The following is a 15270-nucleotide window of genomic DNA, read 5'->3' on the forward strand; positions in this document are numbered from 1 at the left end:
GTCTATTGCAAGGGCTCAGTACTTAGACTCTGAGTGAGTCAGCTGTGGTTTGGATCCAGGTTCTAGAGTGCATTCACACCATGACCTCTGGGATCCTCAGTGACTTCATCTGCAAAACAGATGGAACCTGCCAGGTGAGGTTGTTGTGATACGTTCATGAGGTAATACATGCAACGCATCAACTCAGTGTCCGATCCCTAGTAGGCCCTTAACAAATGATACCTATGATAATGATCAAAAAGGGAAAGATGACAGATTCATTTATTCAGCAGGCATTAACCAAGAGCCTTTTATGTTCCACATACAATGCTGGGACAATGAATATGCGTTGGTAAACAGAGCAGGCATAGTAGCTGTTCTCACGGAACTTGCAATCTCACAGGAGAAAGAGTCTCTATAAAACAAACAAATCTATAAATATATAATGACAAGTTGTGGTAGGTGCTATGAAGGAAATGAACTGGTGTCTGAAAGTGCTTGGGAAGTTAGCGTGGGCAGAACCATGTGGCCTTGGAAAAGAAGAAAGAGGATTCACCACAGCACAGGAAACACTCTTGTGAAAGGAGGTGGTCAGGGCAGTTTTCACAGGACAGAAGAAGGAGCCCAGGAGAAAGAAACACATTTATCAGAAGACACTTAGTTTTGTTCCATTATTGGCTTACAATATTTTAAAGTTTGAGCATTTACCAAAAATGATCCAGCCCAAATCTTTTATTTTAAATACGGGTAAACTGAGGCATGAAGCATGAGTTGCCATCAGTCATATAGTTAGTTAATGAAAGAGCAGGCCTTAGAACTCTAGGATTTGGGACTTTGGGTTTATTTTCCTATCTCTTATTTCTTCTTAAATATGTCAGAACATCCAGGGCTTTTTCTTGAAGGATGTTAGAAAGTAGTATCAAGGTGCCTTCCTCTTCCATCACTAATAATGGTCCTTTCTTGAAATCTTTTGGGGAAAAATCCACAGGGTGAAGATCCTATGAGAATCCTGCAAATGTTAAGCTATTTGAAGTTGGGTAAGCTCCACCTTCATTCATCAGTGCTTTCCCATTTGAGTATTTGCTCTCTTTCAGCACTTGGGTTATGTTAGAATCATGTTCCCATCCAATTCCAGAATAATCAGAGATCTAGAGCTTGGGGCTGGCTGTGGAAGTTTGAAGACCTTGCCTGCTGAGTCCTACCCTACACTGCACCCCACACAGGACCACTGCACTGACTTTCGGGGACTGGTCACCAACCCCGTCTCTGCAAGATTCTCACCATGAGGATGGGCATCTGCTGCTTCCATCGACCCTCAGATATGACACAGAAGGATGTAAGATTCCAGTTATCCCTGAGTGGGGCAGGTGTCCCAGGTGGAAGCAACGTGTACCTCAATGGATTTAGGTTTGAATTGCAGCTTGGCCACTTATTACTAACTGCAGGCAAGTTATTGAATCTCTGAGAACCTCCGTTTTTTTCTTTAAATGTAAAATAAAAATTTGGATCTAACTTTCAGGGTTGTTGGAAGGCAATGAAATAAGTACCTACGATCATACATGGCACATGGTATTCAACAAATACTCATTTACTTAATAAACACATCCATAACACTGTGTAATAGGCTCTGTTCTAAGAGCTTTACAAACATTAACTCAAACCCCTTCTATTTTCCCCATGAAGATGACTGTGCTGACAGTGAGAGGGGTTTCATGGAGCAATGGGCCATATCAGAAGGTCTTTGGAAATAGAAACACCTTATCTTCAATGAAAACCATTCACCCTGCCTCTCAAGCATGAAACTAGGAGTTTTTCTAGGCACCTAGTTAGTGTTTTACTTAGTTCAGATTATTACCCACATGGGTCATAAGTACTGAATATTGTGATGATTAATAATATTGATTATTTCAGTGCTCTAGCATCAACTCTTGATGTGTTTTCTTGACTCCTCTCCCCTGCATTTTTTATAGCAGACATACACTGGGCCCACGCCTGTCACACTAAGTTACTTATACTTCCCAAACACCATGCTTCTCTTCTTTGCCCACGCTGCCCTTAATCATGAGTTTGCCTGGCAACAGTCTTCTAAGCCTCATCTCAATCGTCACTTTATCTTGGCCTGTGAGATCTTTCATGACCTTCTGGTTTGCACAGATGACTCCCTCCTAGGGGGACCTCTACACCCTGCCTGTGGTCCAGAGATACAATCCCCTATACCCTGCCCGTGGCCCAGAGATACAATCTCTGTAAGAGATACTCAGTGGTATCTCTAGCACCTGGTCCAGGGGCCCATAGTTAGGAAGAAAGAGTGAGAGGAAAGGAAGGAAGAAATGAAGGAAAGAAGGAAGGAGGAAAGAAACAAAAAAAGCAAAAGAAAGAGGGAGGAAGGGAAGAAAGAAAGAGGAAGGAAGGAGAAAAGGAGGAAGATTTCATTAGTTAATCAGCCAATGATCACATTAAAGCAGCTTGTCACTGCTGGTCACTGTTACCCACCCTCACTGCTCCGCAAAGTAGAAAGTGGAGACGTGGAGGTCCAAATGCCAGACACAAAATGGTTGTCTAACTCGGCAATCAAACAGCCATGTTTCAGGTGTTCTAGAAGATAAATGCTCACCTCAAACATGAAACTGTGTCTTCTTTCTTGACAGATTTCGAAATCAAGAAAGAGATTTCAATCTCTTGAAAAATACACAAGACAAAACATTTCCGGAGCTGGAGGCAGGACAGATGAGCTTGGGAGATCAGGACCAAAGGCGGGTTTCACTAGCGCAGGTCACCCCAGCTCACTCTTCTACTGAAAAGAGGCAGTGGAACAGCAGGGACAGGGTGATGGTCCCCAAGGGAAGAATATACCAGGCGGGGCTTTTGTGCAGTGGAGACCTCTGTGCCCTGAGGCCCCAGCTCTTCTGCACCACTGCATCTGCCCCCAATCCTGAAGTTGCCCTGCTTGGCATTTACCATCCCCACATGAAGCTGGAGCTGGAGCAGTCAATGGGGTGTGGTGGGGATGCAGTGAGAGTAGGAGTGGACTGAGAGCAGGAAGCCTTCATTCATTCATTCATTCATTCATCATCCATCCATTTACTCATCATCCAGTCACTGCATATGTTCCTTGATTGACCAATATATGTTGGAGATACGTTGATGCCAGACAAAAGCCTGCTGATGAGGAGCTCCAAGTCCTCATCTATAAATGAGAAGCGTGAATACTTTCAAGGGCATAGTTCTCCATGGCACCAACTCATAGTTATATGAATTCTTCTCTCCATGAATTTAAAGCAAACCCACACAATTTTGCAGATTTGTTTGGGAGACTTGTAAACACACTGAAGGTCATTTCACGAATACCGGGTCAAAAATTCTTGGGCAAGAATGTGGTTCTATGTCTTCCTACCCAAAATTCATTCCTTGATTCTATAGCACAGCTGCTCTAACAGAGACTCCTTTAAACATGGTAATTTCTAACATTAAACAAAGGTTTCAGTCTTTGACGGAGGCAGGCACAAGAGAGCATCTTGTTTCAAAGCAATGCAAGGAAACCAACTGGTGGGGAAGAAAGTGGGTAGGAGGAATACGGAGTGCCCTGATCTGCCAGCTCACCACCTTCTGCATCCACTCCCACACTCAGCCCTGCCTTGCTAAGGGGGACCAAGAAACCCTATGTCTGTAGCTCATCTGGCTTAACAGGGAGTTAGTCTGGCTGTCCAGCCTTCTCTGACTTGCACAGCTCAGTTCCTAATGCCTGGAGTCCTGCCTCAAGGATTCAGGTTTTGCTTCTCACTCTGGATTAACCTTCAGAGCACTGGGTGTTTTTCCACCCAGCCCTGTTTTGCCCCTCATTTTGTCATGGCTTCCATCGAGATCTTACACTTCAGACTTCTGCTGAAGGCACAGCCTGGCCTGAGCATTTCCTTAGGATTTGGCTTCTCCATTTCAGACCAGCAGAAATTCCTGCACCCTTAACAGCCAATGGCCAAGGCAGCAGGGCCCTGGCTATTTGAGCATTCAGTCCCCACTACACCCTGTGTCTGGAATGTCCCCTTCTGTCATGCCATCTCTGATCCATCCTGCATCCTCCCTAACCAGGATACCTGGGAGTCAAACAGGAGCTGAAGAGCTAGAATAGGGCTAGGGTGAGACATGTGAGGCATTTGGAGCCTGAAACTTAAAGAGACACTCATGCTTAAAGTGTTCACCCTGGGTCCCTCTCTCACCTGCATTCATCCTGTCCTGGTGAGGAGACCGCCTCAACCTGGAATAGACTTATACATTCTCTAGAGAAGAATATTTTTAATTTCTGTTTTTAATTACTGTAAGAGACCACATGATTATATATAAGAAATCCTACTGCTTGGGGAGGAAAATTCATGGGGAAGAGGAAAGTATTTTGTATCAGGCGCAGCAAGTGTCATGGCTGCTGATTAATCCCTTCATGAAAAACGGCATTTTTAACTTTAACATGAGTAATCACACCTTTTCTTTCCGTAGTAGTTTAGCATTTCCTGTTATAATAATTCAAGCCTAATGCCTCACTCAAGGAAGCAGAAGTGTCAGCGTGCTATTCATTTTCTCCACGTTGTCCCATTTGTTTCTTCATAAACTCTGGCAGAATCTGCCACCAGGCTGTCGGACCTTGGTGATTCACGTTGGACGTCAACTGAGATTCTAAAAGGGCATTGCCTGGAATGACCGACACACAAAGGATATTTCTCAAGTTGGTGACAACTCAGTGACCCAGCGACTCGGTCATAAGTCTCTTGAGCTGTGGGGTCCTCTGCTCTTAGATTTTCAAGGCTATTGTCTAAGGAAGGGCAGGGTGGAATAGAGGAAAAATCCTAAGACCAGGGCTCAGGTCTCTTGGGTCCTTATTCCAGCTCTGTGGTCTAATTTTGCCAAACTTCTTGACTTCCCTGGGCTTTAATTTCCTCATCTGTACAAAGAGAAGCCTGGCTGAGAACAGAGGCAAAATGGTTGCCATGCTTTGGCAATCAAACAGCCGTACATGTTTCAGGTGTTAAGGAAGACAGATGTTCTAACACGAAATTCTGTCTTCTCTTACTCTCTTGAAAAACAAATAAGACAAAACATTCCCAGAGCTGGAGACAGGATGAATGAGCTTGGAAGATCAGGATCAGGTGCTGGTTTCACTACCTCTGGTCACCTCAGCTCATTTTTCTGCTGAAAAGAGGCCCAAGAACAGTGGGAACAGGGTGGTGGTCCCCAAGAGAAGAATGATCAATGGAGACCGTTTCAGCTTGAAAATTCGATGATGCCCCTTGTCGTGACTGTCAGGGTTTTAAGTTATTCTTGAGAATTTCTCGAACTCTTTTCTGTCTTTGTTTTCTAAAAGACTTTGACTACGGCAGTGGGAGATCAGATTTGTCAGAGTTACCATTCTGGTTTGCCAAGGTAGTGGAGGAATGTGGAAAGACCTCAGTGCACTTTAGTCCTGTACTTCTGACCTGTACTCAAAGGCCTTTCCCTTCCTACTCTGGGGCATCTCCCCACACAGGAGCTTCATGCCAGCTTCCCCTCTGCTGGGGTTGCCAACTCATGACTCCCTGGGGGAGGCCTCCGCACCAGCCTGCCAGCACCATTTCCTTTCCTTGAAGGCTTGTGACTCATAGCTGCTGTGTAACGTGTGGCACCCCCAGACAGGAACACATCTTGCAAATTGCATCGGGGGCTGCTTCTCTGGTCTTCCTTCTGGATACCAGATCTGGAGGCGGCAAATGGAATTGAATTCTTTATAGGTTAGAGAGCATTTAACTATACCTGGCAGAGTTCTTTAACTCAGACTTTAGATTTTTTTTCATATCTATACACACATGTATTTCATAATAGGCAATATGACTAATATTTGCAGTATTGTTTTGATTCTTTCAGTGCAACTGGTTCACTCATTCCTGAGTGTCTAAACATCATTAAGATTCTAAACTTTTACTCTGAAGAACATATTCAGAATAAGTTCTGGTATTTTTCTCCGGACATGTTTCTTTTCTAACTACTTATAGAAAACAACAAAGTGGGAAAAGACTGAATAGGTTTGATCTTATTTGCCAATGCCAGTTGATGTATCATGGCTTCCTCGTGGCTGTGTTGAAAGGGATCGTGAGACAGTGACTTGGCAGGAAGAGGTGCCTTGGCAGGAAGAAGTGCCTAGTGGATGAGCAATGCCTGCTCTGGGCAAGGAGGGGACCAAATAGCATGTGTGCCACTTTTAGACCCTCCCTGGACAATATCTTTCCAGCCACTGTCTGCCTCATCCTCCTCCTTGAAACCAGAGGGCAAGCCCTGATGTTCCACCAATAGGATTATTGTCTATGATGGAGGAAAATCATATAAAACTATGATTATTTCAGTGATAAACCAAACCAGAGAGTAAGTTATTATGTAATTCTGGGGCCTTGCTTCCACATCAAAATATCAGTGGATTCTGTTAAAAATGAAGTCATTGTAGCTTGAAAATGAAGTCACTGTAGTGGGAACTAAAATGATTTAGTTGGGACTTCCTGACAATGACAAGAAGGAGAGTAGAGAAGGAAATGGAGATGCCATACAATTTGCTACACGGTTATAACTGCACACGCAGCAAGTTACAGCTGACTCTTACAGGATCCTAATGCTAACCTCCATTTCCTCCTTACTAAGAAAGTGGCAAACTCTTAGCCCTTCAGGACTACAGTAAATCTAGCCAATTTTGTGTGTGTCCTATTTAGATTTATTGTTTTTTTCTTTTTAAGAGACAGGGTCTCACTCTGTCACCCAGGCTGGAGTGCAGTGATATAATCATAGCTCACTGCCGCCTTGGACTTTTTGAGGCTCAAGTGATCCTCCCACCTTGGCCTCCCAAGTAGCTGGAACTATAGGCACATACCATCATGCCTGGCTAATTATATTTATTTATTTTTTTTGTAGAGACAGAGTCTCACTATGTTGCCCAGCTCATTCTCGAACTCCTGACCTCAAATGATCCTCCTGCCTCGGCCTCCCAAAGCTCTAGGATTACGGGCATGAGCCACCATGCCCAGCCCTATTTAGATGTCTTTATCTTGGCTTACCAATGCTGTCCCCTTTGCCTCCTAGTACTCGTTCTTACAGCTCTTTATGCTGGAACAAGTTCTTCCTCCCATGACGGCCCACAGCACACCAAATGCTGAGAACTGTTTCTCCATCTGCTCTTGCTTTGGACTTTGAAGACTCAGTCCTCATTAATTGTACTCCTATAACTCTAGATATCTGCCTTTTAAGTTGCTAATTACTTGAAATTCAAAGAGGTTTCTACTGCCTTACAATCTCAAAACAAAACAAAACAAAAAGCCTCAAAACTCTCCCATCTTCCTATATCCCCCTCAAATCTTGGGAATCCATCTGTCTTGTACGTCATGGAGCTTTCTGTTCCTCTGCTCTGGTCACTGTGCTACTTGGCTTGTGCTGTGGCTATAGAGAGGGTTTCACTGGTTGAGAGAAAACATATTTTAAGTGGAATAGGAACCAGGAAAGGCTCTAAAACGGATAGATTCAATGACATTTTCAGGGGTCAACCTCAAACGCTCTGTCCTCATTGCAGAACAATGATATATTCAACTGCCTAACAGTAGGAAGAACTAAAATTCTTGCTGTTATCATGGTGTCATCTTTGTTGGGTAAGTTGGTTGCCCTCTGAGGACCCCTGAGCTGGAAACCTGAGCGGAGGTGATAGGTTGCTCTATGTGGAAGCTCAGTTCCGGTTTGGACCTGTTTGTGTTCACTGGGATTGTTTCTGTGATGCAGGAAATAGATACATTCTCACATGGAGAAGTGAGAGAGAACAGGATCAATTTCAGCAGGTCTTATGAAAAACTGAATGTTCATTGAAAATACAATGCATTTCTAGCAACTTTGAGTACCTCCATCTACCCAGGAGCTGTTGCTAGAAAGTTGCCACGGCATTAAGTACTACTGCGTGTTTCTGCTTTTGCGGTCTGTAAAGGTGTCATCTGTTCATTGTTCCTCAGCGCGACTGGAGTGCAGGTCAGCTCACAGAGACTATCTGATTAGTTTGGCCCATCATTATCTGGGATGAGTGTCCCTCTTGGGCAGAGGTCACTTAGGCCACTTAGGCCACTCAGCAGCCTTCCAGCCTTGCCCTTCCCAGTGCAAACAGCTGGGAATTGGTTAAGTGGCACAGAGCAAGGTGACCCACGGGAAACAAGCCCTTAGAAGGGGCGGTGTTGTGGTGGGTGCTCCTGGTGCCTTAGCACCATCTGCATTCTACAGTCTTGCTCTGGCTGTGTGGCACCTTCCTTCTTTATTCCCTCACAGTTACCCTTTCCCCTTTGTCTTCCTATCCATGATGCTTTCTCTGCAATGCATTCTCCTTTGCACTGAATGTTGTCACACAAAAGCCGCAGCCAAAGCTTTCTCTTTGGAGGTGTTTTTCAGAAAAGTGCTGTGTGGACCCCAAAGAGTATTTTCTAGCCTTAGCCCTGCCTATTTCTGTTTATTATTTCCTGCCTAGTCTCTGATCCCTGTCATTGCTCCCTGCCTTGGTTTATTTAATACCAGTTCCCTTTAAATTTGGTTTAATCAGTCCCACTTTCTATGTGCTGAATTGAGGGGTCATGGAATAGAAGTAGCATCATCTGATAACTCAGTTATTGAACATTCTTCTGAGTGCACTGGAGGCTAAAATGCATAAGACTCAGCTCTCCCTTCCATCCTCACCCCCTCCATGAACCTGAAGGGCAAAATGACTTGCTTCTATGAAATCATAGGGAAAGACAGATTCTGGAATATTTGCAAGTACTCAGCCCAGTGCCTGTCACCTTTCACGTGCTGAACAACACGTATCTGTTGGATACATGGATGAATGCTTGATTGTGTTGTTAAGCACGTAGGGGCTATGGCAGTTCAAGTAAGGTATGACGATGTCTGCTAGTGAAGTCAGGGATAGTTCCAATAGAAGGCAGGACAGGAATGTGCTGGAAGGTGTGTTAGGATCTCCCTGGGCAGTCTGAGGGCAGCAGGAATAGCAGGCTAAATGGGAACCACTCAGTCCTGTGATGAAAGCTGCTGCCTCTTGGAGTTAGCTATTACGGCGATGACTGCTGCTTGTCATTATGGCGAAATTTACTCTAAATAGAAATCTATAACTATCTCAATGAGCCCTAAAGACAGGCTTAGTCATCATGGCCACCAAATGTCGTCACATACATTAAGTGCCCCTGTGTGTCCAGAAACCTCTCAGCTGCCCTGTCAAGTGTATAGCCTCTCATTTGCTCTCGTCATCTAGGCTTTTGGATGTAGAAACAGAGATACAAAGGAAGAAATCTGGGCTAAGAATAAAGGGAAATTTTACTCTATGCATTGGATTTTTGCTATTGTGTATCATAGAGATGTTTAGATGTGACAAATAAATATAATATTAATGCAAGAGTCATAAAGGGGTGACAGGAGGGAGGCAGCATTCAATAACTAATTATACTTACTTCTCTAATTACAACGGGGGATCTGACCTTGTCCAGGGCAGGGAAGAATGTTTAGAAGGACAAGAAAGTCAGGCAAAGCATTAAATGATGATGATCCATCTTTTCTAAGAGACCCACTTTCCCCATGCTTGGAAGTGCATCATGTAGTGAGTTACAGTTCCCTGCAGTAAACTCCTTTGGCTATTTTTGACCCTTGAGAGTTTGGTTAAGAAGATAATATGCTGACCACAGCAACTGCTCCTGATGTGAGATGTACAAACATCATCACAGTAGCTTTTACTGGGAGCACCCACCAGAGCCTGGCCTCAGAGTCTCACATGCCCTCATCTGGTGCTGTTGCTCTGTATCCTAGAGTTAGGCTGAGTAGAACATGCACATGCACGTGCATGCATACACACACACACACACCCATGCACACACACATACCCACGTGCACACACACATACACTCATACATACACACACATACACACACATACATATGCACACATACACACACAAACACACATACATACACACACATACACACATACATACGCACACATACGCACACATACACATACACACACATACACATGCACATACGCACATACGCACATACACACACACACACACATACACATGCACATACGCACACATACGCACACATACACATACACACACACATGCACATACGCACATACACACATACACACACATATACACACACATACACACACATATGTACACACATACATACACACATACGCACATACACACACATACACACATATACACACATACATACATACACAGCCCAGAGCAGTTGGTGTTCCTATCTACTTTACAGCTTTTTATTGGATGTTTCCATGCTCAAACTTTTACATATGGCTGAACATTCCATGCAGAGATATCTCACAGCAACTTCAATGTCTTGCCCCTTTGGTATCCGCTACGCCCCCAGTTACCTCTGTCTTCTCCTTCTAAGCAGTTTCATGCCAAGCTTTCTACCTCCCTCACCCCTGGTGCTTTTACTTGTCAACACATAGGCTTTGAGATCATCGATGCTTGTGTTTTATTCTGTACCTTGTAAGGAAGCTGTGGAGCCCACATGGGTGGCATTTCTAGTCTGTCAAAGCTGGGGCCCGACCATGAACAGAGAAGCTTTGGTTGTTGTCAAAAGCAATACCATCTTTCAATCTCAGAAGAGTTGAGAGAAAGCAAGAGGTCTGAAATGTGTTTACATCTGGCTTGCTGAAAACAAAGGGAAGAGCATTGTTCCGTAAATGGCTCTGACCCAGCCCCTACAGGCTCCATTCTGAGGATGTCACGGCTGTCACCGATGCAACCTAGAGCTGGGCAGGGAGGAGGTGGGTGGAAGTCATGGAAATTTTGTTACAGGCTTCCAATATTTATGGCTATAAAAGTAATAAGACCACATGATTCTCTCTCATTTAGGAGTAAAATGCCCATTTTAAAAAGTGAATTGTGAAAGTAAAAGTGGTAAATGAAGAATAACCATCTGCACTGAAAACATGCTTTGGTGGCACTTGTACAAGGAATCACGTGGAAATGCTTTTCGCTGATGTAGTAACTCGCCTTCACATTATCCAGGAACAACTGGAAAACAGCGTCATGGATGCCACATGTGGAAGACAAAGATCACTCTTGGAAATGAGATTGAACTTCGCTCTCTAGGATGTTCAGCAAAATGTTCATATTCTCTGGGCCTCTATTTTTCTGACTGTGAAATGAGAACATGAATTTCTGACTTCTGAAAAGAGACAAGAAGTGCTTTCTGACCCAGAAAACAAGGCTGCATTCTTGTAGCTACATATCCAAAGAATTACTGGTTGGCAAAGAGAGGGGGAACTGGGAGAAAAATGTCATTGGTTGATTTGAACATTTCAGTCTAGCTGAAAGCAGAATAAATTTCATCACGGTAGGCAGAATAATGGCTCCCAAACATTCTCATCCTGAGATTGACAAAAGGAAGCGGCTACTCTAGAAAGCAACAAGGCCAGCAGCGAGGCTGGGGTTCTAGAAGGATGTCTCCAAGGAAAAAATAAAACTGATAGTAGATATGTTTGAATGCCTTGAAAGGAGATTTATACTTCTGGCAGAGTTTTAGGATACAATTGTGATAAGTATATAGGAAAGTGAGCAAGAAAAGGATGTAGATAATTATTAACTCTAGGACAAATAAAAACAGTTGAGCAAGAAAACAAATGTTATAATGTCTTAAATAAATCAGCTGAGAATGTTTATATGGTCACACAGGCATAGTAAGGCAACCCCTAGATGCTGATACAGCCCTAGTTCATCACATCATTAGGGAAAATGGGAGCGTGTGAATGTGTGTGTCCACATATGTGTGCATGTGTGTATGTGTGCATGTGTGTGTCTATGTGTATGTCTGTGCCAGGGCAGTATGGAGGTATATGAGGAAGTGAAATCCTCAATTTCTATAGGATAGAGTTAATAGATACTCTCTGTCTTAATTCACTTGGGCTGCTGTAGCAAAATCCTGTACACAGTGTGGCTTATAGGCAACAGAGATCTCCTTCTGCCAGTTCTGAGGACTGGGGAGTGCAAGATCAAAGCACTGGCAGATTTGCTGTCTGGCGAGGGCCCGCCTTCTGATTTGTAGATGGCGCCTTCTTGCTGTGACCTCACATGATAGAAGGAGTGAGGGGTCTCCCTTGGGTCATTTTTTGGGGGGGACGGAGTCTCACTCTGTCACCCAGGCTGGAGTGGGATGGCGCGATCTCGACTCACTGCAGCCTCTGCCTCCTAGGTTCAAGCAATTCTCCTACCTCAGCCTCCTGAGTAGCTGGGATTACAGACATGTGCCACCACACCCAGATAATTTTTGTATTTTTTTTTTTTTTTTAGTAGAGATGGGGTTTCACCATGTTGGGCAGGCTGGCCTCAAACTCCTGACCTCAAATAATCTGCCCACCTTGGCCGGCCTCCCAAAGATTCTTTCTTATAAAGGTGCTAATCTCACTCATGAAGGCTCCAAACCCGTGACCTAATCACGTCTCAAAGGCCCCACCCCAATACCATCTCTTAAGGTTTAGGGTTCTGACATATGAATTTTAGGGGAACATAACCACTCAGACTGTAGCACTATCTAAAAGTGAAAAGTCAAGAACAGCAATGTGAGCATGCCATAGGGAGGCAGGGAAGAGTTGAAGTGGCTGCCTTTCACTCAGGTTGGTGCCCTGATTGCTAGTCAGGTGGGAAGTTGCTAGTCAGGTGGGAAGGGCAGGGAAAGTACCTTTTTAAACTATGGGCATACATTCCTTGGATGTAAAATAGAAATATTCTAAAATAGAATGAAATAAAACTCAATGACATCTCCTTCAAGGCCCTTTACAATACGCCCAAAGGCTAACTAACTTCATTTCAGAGTATACCAAAATTTTTGCTATTTCACATGCTGTATGTACTTTCTGCAAACAAGATGTTCTTCAAACATGCATGCAATGTCTTCTGCACACACTGTTCCCTCCGCCCAGTGTTGCCCCTTCTCCCCTTTCCACTTGGCCAGCTTCTATTGTTCTCTCAGCACAGGGGTAAAAATCACTTCCTCCAGGAAGCCTTCCCTGGTTCTCTCAGGACTGAGTCAATTGCTCCCCACTCTGTATCCTCACAGTATTTCTGTCATTGTGCTGCAGTCTGTAGTAGGTGTGTCTGCCTTTAAGCTCAAGAGGGTCCATGTCTAATTCACCCTTATATCTCCAACAGCACGACACAGTGCCTGGTACATAGTATCTTCTTACTACGCATTTACTGGATGCACAAAGAGCACCTCCTTCAATGCTAAGCAAATAGTGAAAACAGCTGTAGTCTTGTTTCTGAGTGATTGTCAGAGAATTAAGCGGCCTTGGAGCCAATGGATAGAACTGGCCATGATGGACGCTCATGGTTGGACTGAGGAGACAGAACAGCCCTAGGAAAGCAGCAGCTGCAGCGAGTCCCAGAGAGGAGGAGTCCAGCCTTCCCAGGGTTGGCACCCTGGTGCCAGGAGGGATGGGCACGAGAGAAGGCATTAGAATTGTCTCAGCCCCTTGGGGATACCCACTTTTAGCTTTAATGTTAAACGGTGACAGGACCACTCATTTAGGTTTTGCCCTGCTTTTCCTCTTTTTGGGTTGAGAGGGTCAACATTATTGACATTTTAACTATTTGACCTTCTCTGAAGCTATTTCATTTGGCTCACAGTCTATGAGCTCAGTCTTTCCCATCATTACGTTAACTCCCTCCTTTCTGTGCCCACAGTGACTGGGGGCAACCCTAGCTTTGCCCTCTCTGCCCTGCACCGTGCAGGATTTGCTCCTCCATAGGCTCTGAGCTCCTTGGAACAAAAGCACGTCCCATCCTGAGTCTTCCTGTCCAGTATACGGTTACTGAAAAAATGAGTGGATGGTTTGTGAATTCCTCCTTCCCTTGGTCAGGCCTGGGCATATGGCAAGGGGTGCTGGAGACCTTGACTTTGTCACCTGACCCCTCTGGACTCCATTCTTCACCTGTCCCTGGAGGAGGTCATTAGGACGTAAGCAACCTCTGATAGCTGTGCCAAGAGAGGCAAGCAAAAATTTCACATTCTCTCCTTTAAATGCAAGGGACAGATATAAATATAACTGCCAGACGTTGCACTGTTGCTCTGCCTAGGGAGACAGCCTAGAGGATGCATTTATCTGTGAGACTTCAAGATGCATCCCTGCTTCAGAATTACGTGCTGCTAAGACCCTTAGCTCATTGGATCATACTGGTCCAGCAGGCATGATCCTTCAGCCAAAAGCTTGCCGGAGCCTGAAAGTTTTGAGTGTTCTCAGATCCCTTGGGAGACAGAGATGCCAGAGAGAAATCAGTGGATGCCCCCGGCCACAGATCCCTGGTGTCTTGTATCCACAGATCCACTGCCATCATTTCTGGCAGAGAGGGGGCAGAGGTTTAAGGATAAGTTATGTTGTCCAGGTGCAGTGACTCACGCCTGTAATCCTAGCACTTTGGGAGGCCAAGGCAGGGGTATCCCTTGAGCTCAGGAGTTCGAGACCAGCCTGGGTAACATGACGAAACCCTGTCTCTACAAAAAAAATGCAAATATTACCGGAGTTTGGTGGCATGCACCTATAGTCTCAGCTACTTGGGAGACTGAGGTGGGAGGACCACTTGAACCCAAGAGGTGGAGGTTGCAGTGAACTGAGATCATGCCATTTTGCACTCCAGCTCCAGCCTGGGTGATAGAATGAGATACTGTCTCCAAAAAAAATAAAAAATAAGTTATGGAGGCAGCTTACAGTACCAGGATGGAGGCAGCTCTGAATCCAGCCTCAACCCAACCCTTGCCAAGAAAGGAAGCCCTCTCCCTCTGCCCTTGCTTTCCTGAGTCCAGGGGAGATTAACAAGGTTCCTTATGACTCATTCTGTGAGTCAGACAGGGGAAGAAAAACAAGCACGTCAAAGTCTAACTTTCGGATGTGTAAAGACTTAGCAGTCTGATCTGTGACCAAAATTGTTGATTTGAAGAGCTGGGAAGGAAACCGTGAAGTTCTCTCTCCTTTCATCGTCTGGGGCTGTGCCCTCTGTGGGCTTGCTAAGTAAAGGCTCAGCTGGGAGGAAACAGAATCTGGAGAACGCCCAGCTGCTCCCACGGGAAGCATCAGGGAAGAAGGCAAGGTGTGAATTCTGCCTTCTGCTCTGCTGGGATCCCTTTCACATCTCCTTTGTCTCCAGGCAATAATGGTCCCTGGCTCTTTCCAGGTGTGACTTCTGGTCTTGGGTCCTGTCTCCTTGTTTTGTGGTTCTAAATCTTGGCCACACATTGGAATCAT

Source organism: Trachypithecus francoisi, unplaced genomic scaffold, assembly GCF_009764315.1.
Source record: "Trachypithecus francoisi isolate TF-2019V2 unplaced genomic scaffold, Tfra_2.0 Contig01440, whole genome shotgun sequence".
Classification (NCBI taxonomy): Eukaryota; Metazoa; Chordata; class Mammalia; order Primates; family Cercopithecidae; genus Trachypithecus; species Trachypithecus francoisi.